Source organism: Phasianus colchicus, chromosome 2 (assembly GCF_987193195.1).
Source record: "Phasianus colchicus chromosome 2, bPhaCol1.hap1.1, whole genome shotgun sequence".
Classification (NCBI taxonomy): Eukaryota; Metazoa; Chordata; class Aves; order Galliformes; family Phasianidae; genus Phasianus; species Phasianus colchicus.
In genome coordinates, this window is record NC_143437.1 from 8786728 (window position 1) to 8805949 (window position 19222).

The 19222-nt window shown below is 43.1% G+C and overlaps 1 protein-coding gene across 2 annotated transcripts in view; it reads right to left on the bottom strand.

Annotated features, from left to right (window-relative positions):
- COMMD1 (copper metabolism domain containing 1) overlaps window positions 1–19222 on the bottom strand; it is a 71555-nt gene that overhangs the window by 19118 nt on the left and 33215 nt on the right. The window contains exon 3 of one of the 2 annotated variants that reach the window (XR_004167714.2): window positions 1126–1259. The exons of the other annotated variant lie outside the window; for it this stretch is intronic. The gene's annotated coding sequence lies outside the window, so the exon portion shown is untranslated. The remainder of the gene's footprint in view (window positions 1–1125; window positions 1260–19222) is intronic. 2 annotated transcript variants of the gene reach the window in all.

Consider the following 19222-nt stretch of genomic DNA (forward strand, 5'->3'; position numbering starts at 1 on the left):
CCATTTAATGGGGTTGGTGCTACTTTTGTACACAACCACTTAACAAAGGGCTGTAATTAAGCACTGATAAAATACCTTATACTGACATTACAGAACTCAGTTCCTCACTTCAAACTGCTGCAATATTGGTGCTGCCTTTTGCTTGTTTGTTGTCACTGGGACAGCACAACTGGGGCAGGAGGACACGGGGCACCATGAGCACTTGCTGTATAGCCTTCCACAAAGTACCAGGCTCATGGCCTGGGAGTGACAGAGGACAGGAAACAGAACAAAGCTGCTGAACCTGATCCATCTTTGACACATACAAAACACTACAGGACATTACACCTGTGCCGAAAAGCATTCCACAGATGCTTTGTGGAAGAAGCTCTTCTGACAAGCAGTTGAATGCTGTGCTTTTCTGAAGGGATTAATGTTGATTTTAGCACACTGATGAATTCTGAACAATAAAACAGTTGCAGACAACTTTAGACTTGTTCTGGGCTCACTGGGTTTATCCTGTCACACACATTGCAGAAGATGGATGGAAGAGCAGGCAAACTGTTCAACAGTTTTCTTTGAATTTCTCTTGGGCAGGTATGCTGATAGGGTTATCTTGGTATACAGAAACTATTGCCTCAGTGGAATTGAGGAAATTCTGACTCAGCAGTTTTGAATCTAACTTAGAAAAATGACAACTCCCCAGGCAAACACAAAAGTTCACAGAGGGGTGAACTCTTCAGGAGGAGGAATAGCAAAAGATCAGCAAAATGCTGCCTGACCTCTCTTGTGCCAGCAAGGAGCATTTCACTGACCTGGGGCTCCTACATCCTCGGCTTTCATAAGTTTCACTGTGCCACCAGGTAGTCTTCTGCAACTTGATGGCAGTACTGACCTTACAAAAGGCTTGAATGCTGGTAATGCTGAAATCAGACAAGCTGGGGAGATGCCTGCAATAGTGACAGTGACCTTGCTTTGTTTCACCCAGGCGCATCAGTCACCAATTTACTCACACAACACTGTGTTATGCCCTGAATACATTCTCCCTTGTCATAGCTCACTGGCCTCCTCGGCACTTAAAATGTATTTCAGGGTGTCTTAAAAGCAAAAGCCAACAAAGACCGAGCAGTGTGTGTGCGTACTCACTTTGTCTTACATATGCCTTTGTAAATTTGCTCATATGGGCACGGTGTTCTGTTCAGCTCCATGTAGCAGGGCATCAAACACTAGGGAGATGTTTCCTTGCCTTCATTTCCAAGTTTCCATCATGCCAGAGCTATCTGCAAGACAAATTCCAGATCTCCTCTGTTCCAGCCACAAAACAACCTCCAAGCTTCATCCAAACCACACCAAAGCTCTCAGCCTTCAAGAGGACATATCTTAGGATATGAAGGATATACTAAGATCAGGACATGGGTGGAGACCTTTCTGAAATAAAAATATCACCTTGTAAACTGGGCCTCAGACAGCTTGACTACACAGCCTTGATGTGATTTGCAGTCAGTGTGGACAGTGGGGAAATAACAATTGTATTTAGGATCAGGGGGAAGAATGGGTTTAAATAGCATGTAAGTGCTGCAGTGTGCAGAACACCTTCACCTCTGCTCAAATTACAGTGACAGGAAACAAGCCCATGAAGGGAATAGAAGCTAAGGGCTGGCTACGGTTTTTCTATTTTAATCACAACACCAACACATCGATAGATTCAGGAGCTGCAGAAGGACATGCACAGAGTACACAGAAAGGAGACATGTTTCAGTAGACCACAAGCCCCATGGTACCTGAGGAGCCAGAATTTGGAAGAGAAGTTAAGGGCTTGTCATCGAATCACAAAGTGGCTTGGGTTGAAAGGGAACATTAAAGCCCATCAAGTTCCAACCTCCTGACATGAGGAAGGATGCTCCTACCAGCTCAGGCTGCCCAGGATCCATCCAACCTGGCCATGGGTATCTCCAGGGATGGGGCACCCACAGCTCTCTGGGCAGCAGTGCCAGGGCCTCACCACCCTCTGAGAGAAACATTTTCCCCTAACATGTAACCAAAATCTACCTTGTTCTAGCTTAAAACCATTTCTCTCTATTCTGTCAGTATCAGACCATGTAAAAAGTTGGTCTCCCTCATGATTATAAGCTCCTTTTAAATACTGGAAGGTTGTAATGAAATCTTTTCAGAGCCTTCTCTTCTTCAGACTGAACAAACCCAGCTCCCTCAGCCTTTCCTAACAGGAGAGGTGCTCCAGCCCTCTGAGCATCTTCATGGCCTTCTCTAGACTCATTCTATAACAGCTCCACATCCTTCTTTGCTGGGGGCTTCAGATCTGGACATAATATTCCAGATGGGGCCTCACAAGGGCAGAGCAGAGGGACACAACCCCCACCCTCACCTTGCTGTTACCCCTCTGTTGATGCAGCCCAGAATGCCATTGGCCATGTGGGCTGCAAGCACACACTGCTGACTCATGTCCATCTCATCGTTCACTAGGATCCCCAAGTCCTTCTATGCAGGGCTGCTCTCAAGAAGCTCTCCCAGTCCCATGTGTTTGCTTAGAGGCACCCAATGCCCCATGGCATGGAAGGCGGGACTGGGAGATGAGCAGACATCACTCTTTGCAGCCTGCACCCCTAGCAGAAGGAGACCCAGCAGTAAATCTTGAGCAATATTAGGACTGCATGTGAAGTTCAGGCAGCACAAGGCCCTACAGAACTTCCTCCCAAGAGAGAGAAATGAAGTAGTGGTGAGAACAAATCTGTCTGGTTGCAGTTTGAGGGAAGCAATGAATGATTTCCCTTGCTGGAAGCTTTTCCTACACGTTAACTAACCAGGGAGAATTACAGTCCTTCCTCCTCCAATGGTTCTCCAGGGCTGCTCCTGAAGAATGCATGTGATGAAATCTCCAACACCCTTCCAAAAGAGTCAGTGATCCTGTAAGGGACTAAACGAAGTGTGACCACTGCAGAAAATCTGAAAACCATAGAGCTGTATTTGTGCAGTACAGTTTATCACCCTGTGCAGAAGAGGCTATGGGGTCACTGTCCATCACTCTTTCATGGGACAGATAAAAAAAAGCTCATTTTCCACGTGGCCCAGTCTTGCAGTGCAATTCCTTTTTTATTACTTGTTTCTGGATGCCTGGGACTGTGTTTCTCAAAATGGTTATTAATAGGAAATTTTAAGCAAGTGCAACATCTCCACTTATTCCTACAGTAAGTGATACATTCTTTTGAGCAAAATGATGTGGACTTTTAAAAATTGCGGGGAAGCGTATTTGTAACTGTTGCTAAACTTATGGTGAGCCATTAATGATCTGGGTGCCTCAGGACTGCACTGAAGTTATCATCACTTATTATTCAAGTAAACAATCAGTCTAAGTTAAAAATGAAGCCCTAAAGCTTCTAGGAACTGGATACTATTCTTTGAATCATTCATGAACAAGATAAAGACAATAAAGGCCATCTAGACCATCGCTCACCCTTTGTAATGGGTATAATACCTTGAGACATTTTCATCAGTACAGGGCAATAAAAATGTAGATCCCTTTCAGAAGCTGTTGACACAAAGGATGAAAGGAAGGAAACTGAAAAACAATTCTTATTTACTGGCCTAATTGAGTTAAACCTCAAGCTACATACTTTTTTTAAAAAAACAAGAAGAGACTCCGGTAGCTACAAATAATAGCTAAAGAGTAATAGTTACTTGGAAAAACAAAGAAATAAGTTGTAATTAGAAAAGATCTAGTGTTTAAAACCAGGGTAAGACTTTTTCCAGACAAACATTTAGAGGATAGTGTATTACCAGAAACAGAACTGAGGTCATTTCTTGTCATTAAATAACAAAACATGATACTTTTCTCCACCTATCACCCTTTTACCTGACTATAACAAAGAGCCAGCATTTATGTTTTGGTCTCCACAGCCTCACCCACTACAGTTTACAGTTTGCCCTCCTTCAGGAGCAAAAGGACCCTGGTACCTGGGTCTTGAGTGCCAGGAGCCCTGTCTGAAGTCCTTCTGTCTCAGAACATCTGTATCCACAGTGACACGTGATGCACCCTGCTCAATGTGATTTATTGCTATTAGGTAAAATGGCCAGAAAAGCAGCTTTAACATGTATATTTGGAGCTTCATTTACATCACTACCCTCTCATTCCCTCACTGATTGTAGAGACACTCTGTTATACAGACCTTAGTGCAAACAGAAACACACACCAACAGCTGACAGCTCCCAAACAAAGCCAGCAAGAAGCACAGCTGCTGACGCAGGTCTGAATTTACTTAATGAAAAGTTTTGGTTTATTCCTCCAAGGAGGGTTGGGGAATCTGGTCTGTGCAGCCTATGGGATACTATTCCCTAAACGTACTTCCTAATTTGCCATTTCATAGAATCATTTGAGTTGAAAGGCACCTGTAAAGGCCATCTAGTCCAAACCCTTGGCAATGACCAGGGACACCTACAGTGCTCAGAGCCTCATCCAGCCTGGTCGTGAGTGTCTCCAGGGACAGAACATCCACCATCACTCTGGACAACCTGTGCCAGTGCCTCACCACCCTTAGTGTATAATGTTTTTTCCTTATATCCAGTCTAAATCCCTGGTTTGAAACCATTTCCCTTTGTCCTGTCACAACAGACTCTGCTAAAGAATCTGTCTCATTCTTTCTTATAGCTTAGGCTGAGCCAGCTTAGGCTGAGCCTTGAGCTTAGCCTGTGGTCTACACAAATCCTCTCCTTGACTGCTTGTCTTCATATGTTTCAGAGCAGGTATTCTGGGACTTCCACTGACAGCCAGAAATGCAATTTGCAGCCATACAAGAAGGAAAAAAAGCACCCTCTGTAGAGCTGAGTTTTGCATCTCCTTTTCACAGAAGAGAGTCTGCCCCCCAAACAATCATTTTAATATGGTAGATTTGATTCATATTTGAAACACTAACCTCAGTAACTTCTTTACATTGAGGTAATGACTGCACAATTGCTGACATTTTCTAACAGCAAGCAACAGCTCTAATGCCAGTGTTAAAAGCCCAAAAACCTTATAAATACATAATGGAGCATCAGAAGAGCTGCTCACTGTTCTTTCTCTTGACTTAAACATCACACTTTGCTTTGCAATCTAGAATTGAGTTTAACTAAGTAGCTGGTTGAGGATTAAATCCAACACTTCAGATCACAAAAACAGCTCAGAATGGGAAAAAATGAAAGAAGAGAGCAAGTACTGCCTTGGGCATTTGCTTAGCCACCCTGTCTTGCTTCATTCATTCCCATGTGCCAGGTGTTCCTAACACCACTTAAGCGACTGAACTGCTTGGTCAAGCCTATGGATTTGTGCTTCTTTCTTATTCCTCCTCATTCTTACCCCAACCCAAAGCTGTATTCTGTAGGTTCTCCTCTACCTCACCTCCCAGGCTGCATGCAAGAAATTCAGCTTCCCATTTACCACTTCATTCTCCACATCATCAATACCACAAGCTTCCCTCCCATATATGTTTTCATTAATGCATCATTTCCTCACCTGCCCAGAACTGCAGGTGATAAACATCATCTGCCATTCTGCTTATATTACTCCTTCCTTAGGAAAGCCTTGGGTACATGTTTTGCACTGACTCAGATTTGAGATTTCTTCCCTTTTCCTCCCCAGAATTTCTCCCACCCATCTCTCAGCCATGCAGAGCTCCCACTGAAATACTTAAGAAACCAGGAAAACGTCTATAATTTTTACATTGTAATGTAGCACTTACTCCTACCATGACAGCTGTGGGATTACAGCAATGACAGCAGAAAGAAAAGCCAAACAGAAAAGAACGGCACTTATAATGAAAAAGAAAAGAAGTTCTTTCTTCCTCTTAATCTTCCCTTGTTGCTTTCCATTAGCAGTTGGGTAGCTAGAGAAGAGAAATGTTATCAGCATGCCTAATGGAATGGGTTTTATCCTGGAATCCCTACAGCAAATGCAAGAGATGAGAGAAAACTAAGAAAACCAACCTCACACTTTTGCTTTGGAGCAACCTGTGTATGAGACCTCCAAAGGGTTCAGCTGCTGCCTGGAAGATTCCTCTCGATTAACCCAACATGCTCAAGGCAAGTGTGTGCAACTCTTAGGAAAAGCACAGACAAGAAGCACATACACTGCACCCCAGTAACCCCAGGAAGAGAAGAGTAGGGCATAGGTATATTTTAATTGTATAATTAAGGATAAACTTTATCTCCAGAATTTGATATTCTGCAGTATTCATACGTACTGCAGAAGACAATAAACATCCCAATCTTGATAATGTGAGTACAGCAATCATTTGGGAACTAAAACAACAAGGAAATTCCCATTAAGCTTTGGATTTAATGTCTGAACCAGTTCAGTTATTTGAAACAGATGTCAGTCCAAAGGGCAAACCTTTAGGCTTTCAAAATCAGAAATTTAGTAATCCACTAGCAGTCCGTCATCTTCCATTCTATTCTAATGCCCTTACTGTTCTGGTCATGGATTATCCAGCTCCTGCTTTAAAAAATTTACGCACAGCATCACACTCCGTTACATAATGCTGTAATGCATTTGGTGTGAGAACAGTTTGGCTAAGATTGCAAACCTGTTACATAAGCTTCAAAGGAAACTGGAATGTAAACGGATTTCACCACGATCAATCTGCTCTGAACTATAATCTAGCTTCCAAAAACGTTACTGTGGTTGCCACTCTGTAAAAGAAAGAACATTAAATGTTTGAGATGAGCTGATGAGAAAGTAGAGATGCTATTTGCAATTGGCAATGAATGAATGTTAGCATAAAAGTTTTTGCAACACTCGTATTTTTCCTTCAGAGTGAGTTTTATATTAATTTTATATGTATTCATCATCCATTAATGATGACAACTATCAAATCAGATTGATTTCCATTAAGAACAAAGCCACAAATTCCTTTAGGAACTTCAGGAAGCAAGGAGGAACTGCACAAATCAATGGTCTTCACCAGATGACAAAGACTGGACTCGTTCCTAAGTCACAATTTAGCGAGGGGCAACACAAGCTGACAAACAGCAGCTAATGGACAACTTCAGGCATGGATTAATTTTCATAGCTGCAAAACAGCCTTTGCATCTGAAAACTTGGAGGAAGGTGAAGAGATGTGAAAGACCCAAGGTTTAGGCCAAGGAATCTTTCTGATCCTCAAACGTATGGATGAAAAATTGCATCCAAGAACTGCCTCCAAAAGCCTGGAGGAATTTTAAGTCCCTTTCATTTATATTTGACTTTTGTTTTTCTTAACCATGCATACTTCCTGGTGGGGGCATCAAACTTCATGAAGAAGGCTTCTGACCTTATGAAGAGTTTTCTCTTGCTTTATAGGGTTTTTTTACAGTGAGTGCTTTTGAAATTAGACCTCTAATCCAAGTGCACTTTCCAAATTCATTAGAAGCAGGAAAAAAAAAAAAAAAGAGAAGAAAAATAAACTAAATGCAAACCTGAGATTACTGAGATTACAAACTTCTACTATTACTTCCAGTAATCTTGATTAATTTGAGACTTGCATGTTCTCTATAGAGTAAGCAAGTGCCAGTGTAACGCCTAAGCTGATGTGTAGTGCCTTGCTCCAATGCATTTCACTCCTATTTGAAGGCTTCATGAACAAGAAGTTTTGAAGCTCTTAAGGCCTGTTTTTCTTATCACCTTGAATTAGCAACCAGTACTTTTTTTCTCAAGAAAAAAAAACAAAACCAAAAACACTGCAAGAGTACACTCATTACTTGTAGATCTTGGACAGTTTAGCAGGTTAATGACTAACAGAGAGAGGCACTCCATGCTATAATCAATGCAGCACCCAATGCACTAGCTTTCAAGACGCTGCCAGTGAGCTCACCATGAACCATAAAGTCTGGCAATCTCAGCAAAACGGGTTAATGAGTGTGTAAGAGAAAAGAAGAGAAAACCACAGGTTCATTTGAGGACAGCCTTCGGGCTGCAGCCTACTGGGGCTTCTACTGGGGTTTGGCCCTCCCCTTGGCTGCAGCCTTCTTGACTTTCTGTACGTATGAAATGAGCTTAGTATGATCGGAGAGCTGCAGCCTCTGTACAGCTTTATATATTTATACCTATCTAAATATCTGTTTTTAAAAATTTAAGAAGCAGGGGTCTGTGGAATTCGCTAATAAAAGGTTTACTGTATTAATTAGGGCTGATTTTGCAACTGCATTATGTTTATTCATTCACATTTTTAAACAGATGACCTACTGCATTATTAACAAATTCTATAAACCAATCAATATTCTGAAACATGAAAAACAAAGTTATTTTGGGCAGTAAATGTGAAAAAGGGCAGGACACATCTCCCCAGCCCTCTCAATTCTGCTTCCTTGGTGCAGAATACATTTCCCTCAGTAGCTTCCCTGAATACCGACATCCTGTGTCTCATCACAGCCACAATCCACAAGGACACCAGTAGAGCATTTAAACACAAATTGCAAGGAACAAAACAAAGCCCTTCACATTTGCTGGTAAAACAATCCATACTGCTGTCTGAGCAAGCTTCAGAACACCTCTGTTAAGTTGTGCCTCAGATCAGCTCTAAAAATAGCCTGCCCTTAAGAGAGTTTTGACCAAAACAAATTATCCAGTTTAATAAGCATTGCTCCCTCATTATTCTCAAAACTTCATGCTTGCCAAAGGAATTGGAAACAAAAATAGCAGTTTTATATTTGTGAAAACTATCAGGGCTCCTAGCACAGGTACAGCTGGGAGCAGTGCAAGAGCCAGAGCTAAGAAGCTTCCAAAGGGGATGCCAGCAATGGTCAGTCAGCCCACCCAGCACCCTAAAGGGCTGGAGGACACACAGCAGCCAGCAGAACTGAGCAATCCTAACCCAAGTTCAACCTCAGCTCCTGTTCATGGGTTATCAGGTGTTCACACTGAAGGCCTTCACAGCAGGGAGGTGGTGGAGTCATTGCCCCTGGAGGTTTCCAAGAACCATGGAGATGCAGCACTGAGGGCTGTGGTCACTGGGCATGGTGAGGGTGGGTTGGTTGTTGAACTTGATGATCTCAGTGGTCCTTCCAACCATAATGATTCTGTGATTACAGGTATTGTTTGTGAAGTTAGCATCATTAATAAACTCCAGAACAAAGCCCAGATTGCAAATATGTAAGTAATAGAGGCTGTGAAAAATAGAGAAGAAACGCATGAGAAGAGAGCACCTTTTCAGAAGGCTTTTCATAAAAACATCCACACTTGAACAACCTGCATTTATCCTGAGTATTGTTCAATGCCCACATAAATTTCCATGTTTCAAAGACTCCCTCCGCTACCACCAGGATATTTCCTGGCAATAAAATCTGATGCTCTATTTACACCAAACATGCCATGGGAACCTTTGTTAAAAGTGTATGATTCCTGCAGGGCCAGTGTCATGGTAGGATTTGAGCATCTCACCCAGAAAAGATATCCCAGCCCTTAAAATCCTGGAAATCAACCTCAATTTGCAGATTGCCAGCCTACTGTGTCCATCTGTTGCACTATTTTAAAACAGCTCATTTGTTGACAAAACTTCACCTCCAAGTTCCAAGACTTGCTTATTTTGGCCCCAAAGCTACTGCTTTTATTGGACGACACCAGTGAGAAATACTCTTTGTGTACACAATGAGTTTCCACCTACTACACAGTCAGAAATAGAAATTGTTAACAGAAGATTCTTAACATGAATTTATTGCAGTGTTTTTAATTCATCCCTGCAAGCAAGGAACAAGCCATTCAACCTCTCCAGAAAGAGCCTGAAAACTGGGAGAACAGCCAATACCTGAAGGCAGAGAATTACAGAGAAAGAAGAAACACTTCCAATTAAAATGATGTAAAATGAAGTATAAGTGGCTATTTGCATATAGTTTAAGAGCTCACGAGAGCAGTGGGAAGGCAGCTGGATAAACACTGAGCACACCAGTGTCTCCTTCCTTAAAGACAGGGGATACTCACAAACAATTTTAAGTATCACTTGAAGGGATAAAAAAATATTGTTGCTGCAAAGCTTGGTAATAAAATCAGCATCAACCACTGGAATATTTTTCTACCTTTGTAACGAATTTCAAATTTCCTGACTAACCGTAATCATTAAAGACTTCGGCATTCTATAGGTTTCTCTATAAAGTAATAAAGCAAATTCTTAGAAATAGTTACTTTCATTCCAAGCATACAAAAAAATGTGTGAATGCCAAAGTCATAATTTTCTCTTTAAAAAGTTGATGATTTCATAAAATACAGCTTTTGCTGGATCCAAACTATACACAGGATACTTAGCTGCAAGTGCTTTCTGTTCACAGAAGCATCCTACAACTTCAGTACTGGTTTGTGTTGCACCCAATCAAGCTCACACAGAGCCATGCAGGTACCAAGGCCCAGCAGTAGTGAGCACACTCAGTGTATGTGTTGGAGGATACAACTAAGCCAGCAACTCCATCAAAGCTCTGCTGAAGCCAGTGGTCAGAGTGATGTAGCACCTTGGATCTCTTTGGCTGTAAGAAGAGATGAAATTAATGCTCTTTTCACGCTGTTCACTGAAGGCAAGTAAAAATGAGGCTCATCTGGCTGATAGCATGTTTCCAAGAGAATAATACAAGTGAGGAAGAATTTCTGAGACATCCAGAATTGTGGCTGGGATGCCACAAGAAACCAAAAACACTGGAAAGCACAGGAAGTCACCAAATGTATTCCAACCCACTCCTGAAAGCAAAGCCCATAGCCCTGTGACACGTATCCCATCAGACTGGGCATGCAGGGATGCTTGCTGCCCACAGGGTCTGTCTGGGGAGTGCAGCCCCCACACACAGGACTGAAACCAGTGTGATGCTCAGATCCCAGTGCTGTGCTGTCACTGAGCAAGCTATCCAGGACTTGGAAGAAACATCAAGAGCTAAAAATAATTTGTAATCTTTATTTTTAATGCTTGTCACTGACTACTGTGACACAAACTTTCCCAAACAGTTGTCAGATGCATTTTTTGAAGGAGGTATGTCCAAAACTTCACTTTCTCAACACAAGAATGAAAATCTAAACACACACAAATGACTGAATAGGGTATGAGAAAGTCTATCTGACCTCCAGTTGCTCTTCTGTTGTTTATAATACACAGGAGCAACCACCCCAGGACAGAAAGAAAACACAGCTTTAGAACACACGGTATCTTTGAACATTAAGCAGCAGTGCAAGAACATACATGAGAGATGTCAACCCAGCAGAACCAGAAAAAAGAACACCAATGAAGGACAGAGGCTGCAGTCTTCTTGAAGATTTCTAAGAGACAAGAGGTTACCGCATCCACAACTTCTCTGGGTAACAGCAGGAGGGGTATGCAACTGCAACGGGACAACAGAGCACATCCAGTGCCGTTGCTACAGCTCATCTCCTGGGGCTCCATCTCCCACTTGCTGAAGACAAAATTCTCCTGAGATTTCTCACAGTGATGCTCTGGGTCTCTCTTCTCACTTCTGACCCAACTTCTGCCCAAGGAGGTTGTGGATGCCCCATCCCTGGAGGCATTCGAGGCCAGGCTGGATGTGGCTCTGGGCAGCCTGGTCTGATGGTTGGTGACCCTGCACATAGCAGGATGGTTGAAACTAGGTGATCTTTATGGTCCTTTTCAACCCATTTTAGAGCACTGCTGTGCCTAGGTGAAGTTTTATAAAACCTGGAAGGTTTCAGTACTGTTTAGGGATATTATTTAGTATTGGTGTGTGAACTCCAATGAACAAGAAGGTCACTTCCACCTTTACGTAACCCGGAGCTGTGCAAATCTCACTGCATCTCTATGCAACCCTGCAGCCTAAGGAAGACTCCCCAACACTGCCTGCAACCACTAACTGCACAAACAGCACTAGTTATCCAAGAGCAAAGGAAGCACTGGTAAAAACAAGCCCTCTACCTGCACAAATACACCCAGCACCAAAACATTTTCCAAGAAGCAGTCTGTAAACCAACACGTGCATCAGCACTGTGATGGCTGAGTCTGGAGGACAATGCTGGGAATTGCCCCTGTCAGGCACCACCCTAAACCTGAAGGCACACACTGAGCACCAAGCGTGCCCAGCTGCTGCCTGGCTGGCAGGGCTGTGCTGCTTGCCAGGGCTGAGCCTTTCCTGCTCCGTGCTTGACAAAAATGCCTTTCTTGGGTGATGCGACTTTATAATCAAGCACTGGAACAAGGACTTCAGTTCAGAGCCAAGAACACAATAGAAGGCCCTTTCCTTTCCTTGTGAACAAGATGAATACTTGATTTATGCAGGTCACCGTAAGGCAAGCTAGGTTTCAGAGATTAGGCCTATGTTCTTAGCGTAGCAAAGCCAAAAGGCACTAAATTTAAATACCACAAAGAAAAGAGGCACTGTTCCAGTGCAGATCCTCTTTACTGCTGCTCTTCCTTCATGAGGCACCTGAAGATGGAACAGCAGGAACGTGGCCGAGCTCTGCAGGAAAACGCCTCTTCCCTTGCTATAAAGAAAGCAGAGAAGAGGTGGGTGTCTGACCCACAACCACACACGGCCAGGACTGGGGAAAGCACTTTTCCACCTCCCAGACTTTATGCACACCCATGTATTCACAATGAATACGTACACAAAATCACCCTGCATAACGCTTTGCCCTGAGCGTTAAACTAATGTTCTTCAGCTGCACGAGAAACAAACAAATTACAGCATGTGTGACAATAGGCAGAACATCAAATGACAGAAATAGCACTGCCTCCTTTATTGTTTTCCTTCAGCTTTTATTTAAAGCATTTTATTTAAAACTTTAGAGATAAGCAGAGACTTTTTTTTCCAGGTCAAATACAATGAACTTGTCCTGAAAGAATGTAACCTTACTTGTCAGTTGTCCTTCAGACACACCACAGAAAGCAAAGCTTTGGGCGTGCTGGGAAGAGCAGAGACAAAAAGCAAAGCTTTAAGCCATAGCCAGCAGTGATCCCACCAGCAGGCTGTAATTCCCTCCTGTCCCAGTGCCAAATGCCAAGAATTTGCTTTGCTCACCACGCAGGGCCGTGCTGCTCAGCAATCCCCCATTACCTCACCGCCTTTTTCCGGTAGGTTTGGGGTGGTTTTTTTTTTGGCCATGCAAATACATGCATAGCATGACAACGCAGGTTAACTTACTTAACAAGCATTCGCTGTTAAAATCTTGATACAGTATTCAGTATAAATTATTCCATGCTTTAAGACAAAGATAAGTACTAAAGGTAAATAGGGACATAACATTCTCGTGCAGAAGAAATAAAGAGAAACAAAAAGAATTAAAGAGCCTTAATTGTTTTCGCAGAAGTATTCACATCCCTGGTTGCAAGTTTAGAAAACTACTTGGAGACGTACAGCAATATTTTGTTGGCAAGTAGGGATTGGCTTTTGTGTGAAGATTTTGTTTCTTTTAGAACGTTAAAGGGACATATTCTTCAGCCAGCTCTTTTCTTTTCCCCTCCAATAAACAGAAAAGTATTTTTCCATTATTTGTATTACTATAAATGTGCAACCTTTATCACAAAATTGCACTCATCGTGAATTTCCATCTTGTTCTAAAACCTTTCCGAGCAGTCAAATGTAAAAGACACACTGATGGAAAGAAACGAGGCTCCTCCAGCACCAGGGGCAACAATGGGCAAACACCCTGCCTTTATTTAAGGATGATGTTACAGGCACAGCTCCTGCAGCATCAGTGAGAGAACACAAAGAAACACCTCACTAAAAGCTCCTTTCAGAGCACAGCCTTTTTTTCTAGACTCTTGCTACTGCTAGCAAACAGATGACATACGCAGTGTGACCCTCTGAGGAGCAGTGGGGAAATGCTGCCATAGGAAACATGAGTACTGGTGTGTCTGGGGGGAGATGGGACAGGAGGGGATAACCAGTGGTCATCTCCAAGGACATACAGGTGCGTGGTAGCAGCACCAAGGAAGTGCTCTCTGTGCCATGCACTAGGCTCCAAAATGTGGAGAAAAATGAACAAATCCCGTCCTTCAGCCAAGGGAAACAAATAAAAATCCAAGCATCTCCATTCAATTCACTGTAAGTCACATTTTCAGACAACAGTGCAAGTCCTTGGCAACAGGAAAGAGACATGCAGTGTGGTGAGACCAGCCTGGGGAAGATCAAGCATCACACAGAGAAGTGAGAATGAAAGTCCTCTTGAAAGCAAACACATCAGTGCAACGTTTTCAAAATTTCTATTACAGAAACAGCTCTTTGCTCAACTGATATTGCCAGAATGCAGCTACGCCCTTAGTGAAACACAAGCCAGCAGTACCATGCACTTGTCATTTATCAGCTGGAGCACTGTGAGGAAGAGCGAGGACAGGCTTACAGACAGAGCTTTAACTGAAACCTGGCCCAGGCAAGCGCTGTGTTCTGGCACAGGAGGGGTGGATGGGGAGGGCTGCAAACACCACCGTATCACTCCACGTGAGACTGTCCTGCCATGAAGCTGGCACCCGTTCCACCACTTGATATCTGGCATGCTCCATTCCTCGTGTTGTGTTTAGCACCGTTGTGTCACTGAATGCAATGCAGAGGCCTTCCTCCCATGGCCCTGGTGTGACATCAGCCCTGGAACAAGCTCATGACCTCACACACTGCCACTGAGGAACAGTAAAAGCACAGCACTCCATGTCTTTCATGTGTTCCTATGTTCAATCTGTTCCATGTATTTGTAGCAGCTGATTTTTTTTTTTAGATCACTCTTAAGTTATAAGTCTAATTACTGCCAATATGACTTAGCTTCCCTCTTTCAAGCTCCTCATAAAACCATGATGAAAGAGAGTCCTTTCTGTTGAAATTCAATAGAATTACCTTCCTCAAACCCACGGTGACATGCCTGGGCTTTCTTTTTGAAGGAGTGGGGGGAAAAAAAAATAAAAAATTAAATCTTAAATCCTGAGATTAGAAACAAGTAACTTCCCTCCAATTCAAAAGATCTTTTTTTCTTCACATACTGAAAATCAGTCCTTGTCAGGCCAACATGATGAGCTATATAAACACAGATGAATCTGATTTTCTGCATTTCAATGCTTATGTCCTTTGCATCATCCCAGGAGAAGGCTATCACACTCAACTGAATTTTATTTGGTGGTTTCTCCCCTTTCCCCCCCACGAGACTTCCTAGTATGCAGTCAGTTCATAATGCTTCTTGCCTCTTGGCCCTTATATGACCCATGATACAGAAGCAAAATAATTATGGTATTACAATATGCTCATACAGTTAATGTTCCCATTAAGTTGTTAGTTGAGTTTACCAAACTTAACAGCCTCCAAATAAATTCTTAGCTTATTGTGATTGCTGAAACCAATGTGTGTTTCAGTTCAGGAGGAAGTCATGACAAGGCTGCTGGATCCATGAGGGCCACCCAACCCATGTGGTTGCTGACCCAGGGCCATCACAGCCAGCAAATAGCAAACTCCCAGCAAGAGCTCCCTGAGCCACACAAGGCAGCCAGACAGAGGCCTTTTCCCCTTTCCAAAAAATTCTCCACAAACACAAGCAAGCCTCTGCCAGCTCCAGCCCCAGAGCCTCATACAAGTCATCGTTCCCTTTGCCAACTCCAGGAATCACTGGGGACTTCTGTGAGCAGATTTTGCCCAGTATCTGGCAGAAAATTCTCTTTATGAAACAAGCAAATGGCTTACTGGGAAAGGTGCAGAGAGGGGAACTGAGGACTGAACCCTCATTCAGCTGTGGTGCTGCTATTAGGAAGTCCCAGCTGCCCAGAGGGAAGTTTAAACCCAGTTCTGAAGCAGCTCTGCTCTCATGGCTGTTGTCATGACTTTAAGGTCCAAACACAACAGATTTTGCTGTTTTTTAGGAAATACTGTTTCGGTTTTCAGAACAAGACCATCAGGAATTACTTCCTGAACAAGTAGGAAAATGGTGAAGTTGGGACAATACTGTGCCATTTACTATCTTTACTTTCAAAGTAGAAGTAGGAAAGAGTTCCGTACCAGTATGCTGTTGAAACAAATTCCTAAAAAAAGGGCCCACTGGTGTCTCAGTGAGAATACTTTTACACAGGCAGATTCCTATCCCCTTTAAGCTAGAGCAGTAAAAATATGTCAAAAAGATGTTGACATGCAGTAAGCAAACCATTAAAGATGGATTTCTTATAAGGTAAGTAGCATGACATTGCAGTGGGAATTATACATGTTTGTTGTTTAATCATCAAAGCAATGTAGCAGAAATGATTTGACAAACACATGCAGGTGATGTGGCAGTGCTTAAGATCACCATGGTACCTGACTGCAGTGCTGCCGCAGTGACAGCAACCCAGGAATCTGTAGGAGTTTCAGACAAGACAAGCTCTGAGGCTTGCTTTTGGATTCTGATTCTTTGCCTGGAAGAAAACAAGTGCCCAAAGAAAAACATTCCTTCCTGCAAGAGAAAAGATCCTGCAAACTGGGGAAGAAATATCGCGATTTCCTTTAGCACCCCGAAAACCTCATGAAGACCATAGGCTTCAAAGTCCACAGGGACAAAACAGTTTAGGGTGATGCAAGTTATAAGTAATTTGTACTTCCCACCTTTTAAATACAACATTCCCTAGGTTTAAGCCAGCTGCAACAAGAAAAAATATAAAATGTGCTGGAAGAGAAATAGAACCTTTGGCAGATTGGGTTGGAACTAGATGATAGTTACAGTCCCTTCCAACCCAAGCCATTCTATGATTCACAAATACACCCCACAGCGGTATCTGAATAATGAGGCTGGCTGCTCACAAGCACGGCATGTGGGACTGGGAATCAACTCTTTGAAAGGGTAGATAACTGCAGGATGAGGGGAAATGGTTTTAAGTTGAGGGAGGGGAGATTTAGGTTGGATGTCAGGGGAAAATTCTTTACAGAGAGAGTGGTGAGGTGCTGGAACAGCTGCCCAGAGAGGTTGTGGATGCCCCGTCCCTGGAGGTGTTCAAGGCCAGGCTGGATGGGGCCCTGGGCAACCTGGTCTAGCATTAAATGAGGAGGTTGATGGCCCTGCATGTGGCAGGGGGGTTGGAGATTCATGATCCTTGAGGTCCCTTCCAACCCTGGCCATTCTGTGATTCTGTGACTGATCTCTCCCATATCTAAAAAGAAGTAAAGGATTTCCATTTCCCTGCACACCTATGAGGAAGGAGACAAACAAAAAGAGGAGTGACAGGTAGGAGCTGCCACAGCAATCACCTGTGCAACATGCACTTTCCATAATGAGCTAGCAAATGGTTAAGAGCCACACTGCCTGCTCCATGCTCAGCACAGAAATAGCCATCCCTATCCTGGTCCTATGCTGGGACCTACGCACCACATGGAAGCTAGTAATTGTACATGTGACATTTTTGATATGAAACAAAAATAAATCAACAGGAACGCAGCTAATCACATGAGTAAAACAAATCCCTGCCTTTCTTTCTAATGGCTTGGATTTCCATTGAAATTACTTGATTTCTAGTCCTGCAGGAAGCTCCCTGGCTATCTCTGGAGCCTTCTCCACCCTGGAAATCTCCCTGGGTGCCAGCAGCTGCTAACTGGCTCCTAGCACACCTACATGCAGCAAGTTGCTGCCTGTGCACCAAGCTGGCAGAGGCACAGCCTCCAAAAGGGACCAGCTACTGACTGCTTAAATGCAGGCTTTCAAAAATGATGAAAGTCTGAGTGCCAGCAGGTGTGTCTGTTTGTTAGCAGGTGAGTTACAGGAGTAGCCAGTGCACTGCAAGGATGTGAAAGATTCAGAGATGAGAAAATAGATGAGGCAAAATGAAGAGCAGGAAAAGCCAGGACGCCCTGCTACTGCCAAATCTTCATGCAAATAAGTGCTTGCATATGAAACAAAGTGTACACAGACTTTATCAGCTTTGCAAAGTACAACATTTTCCTCCCATGAGCACACATATCTAACTACGCAGCACATTGCTCCCTGTGCACAACATTTTAATGATGTTGCATGTCCACAATTGTAGAAGACATACCTTTTCTGTTTGGGTTTTTACACTACCACTTCAATATTCAAACACACGTCCTCCCTGGAAACACGTGACAAGTCCTGCTTATCCAGAAGGATAAACTGCATACACAGAGCACTTTGCTTTGATCCAAAAAGGCCAAATCTTTTACTCAGCAGCTGACTTACTGCTTTTTAGTCTGTCTCTAGCACCTGCCAAGTCTATATAGCAAGCCTGAGAGATAAAGATGCAATTGAACAGGGGAGAACAAAATGAGAGACAAAATGTGTCTCCACGATATTAAGCAAAACAGACTAGAACATGCTTGGTTTCAGCACAAGAAGTGATGTTCCATCCGCTCTGCTGACCCAACCTTCATCTCTCTCAAAAATACCATCAAGTGTCAACAGGATGCTGGGCAGGCACTTGGCATTAACAATGCTTGTACTGTGAATTATGTTTACCACTGGGGAAAGGGGAAAAAAATAAATTTATTTCAGCATGCAACATACAGAGCTAGTCTTCTCTAAATAAATGGACCCATTTGTTCATACATGTTGATCTTCAATCCTCAGAACTTATCTTCAAATAAGTCCTTTTCATTAGAGAGCAGAAGGCAAAAGAGGAAGACCTTTGTACAGGCTGCTAACAGATGACAGATGAAGTCCAGAAGGAAGTAAAATAAGATTAAAAGAAGATTATGACCCTCCAGTTAGCTAATGTTAAACGAAACACACAAAGACTTCATCCAAGGCACACATCAGCAGTTCTCTCAGCCTGGTTAATCTATCCAGCCCTTTGATGGCACCCTGCTTAAGCTGAGAATGCCACATGATCCACTAGTCCAAAGGGGGAAAAACATCAGAAAGAAAAAACTGTCTCCTCCCAGGCTTTACAGCCACATGGATCCCTAGTATGCAAAATCATTTGTATAGTCCGATGTCTCGCTTTAATTGAGCGTTTTGCATCCTTCACGGCAAATGCAGCTTGCTTACAATGCAAACATGCAATGCTGCACTCTGCCCATCCCCAGCACTGCTGCTAGTGAAACCTTCAGGGTAACAAGTCTGGGTTTTGTTTGTACCAATCCCAAGGACAAAGCTGATTCTCACTTTAAGCATCATTATGTACAAAATCATACAGCTCAAATGCACAAACCTGCCTGATAAAGCTTATTAATAGAATACATTGGAGCGTTCTGTGCCAAGTAATTCCTATAGGCTAATTGCTTTATAGTGTGCTCCCAGCTTGGCTTTCTAATGTGGCAGAATCATTTTCTCATTTTAGCCAAGGAAAGAATGGCAGCATCGGTCCAGGGTGGACTTCTGGTGCAGCTG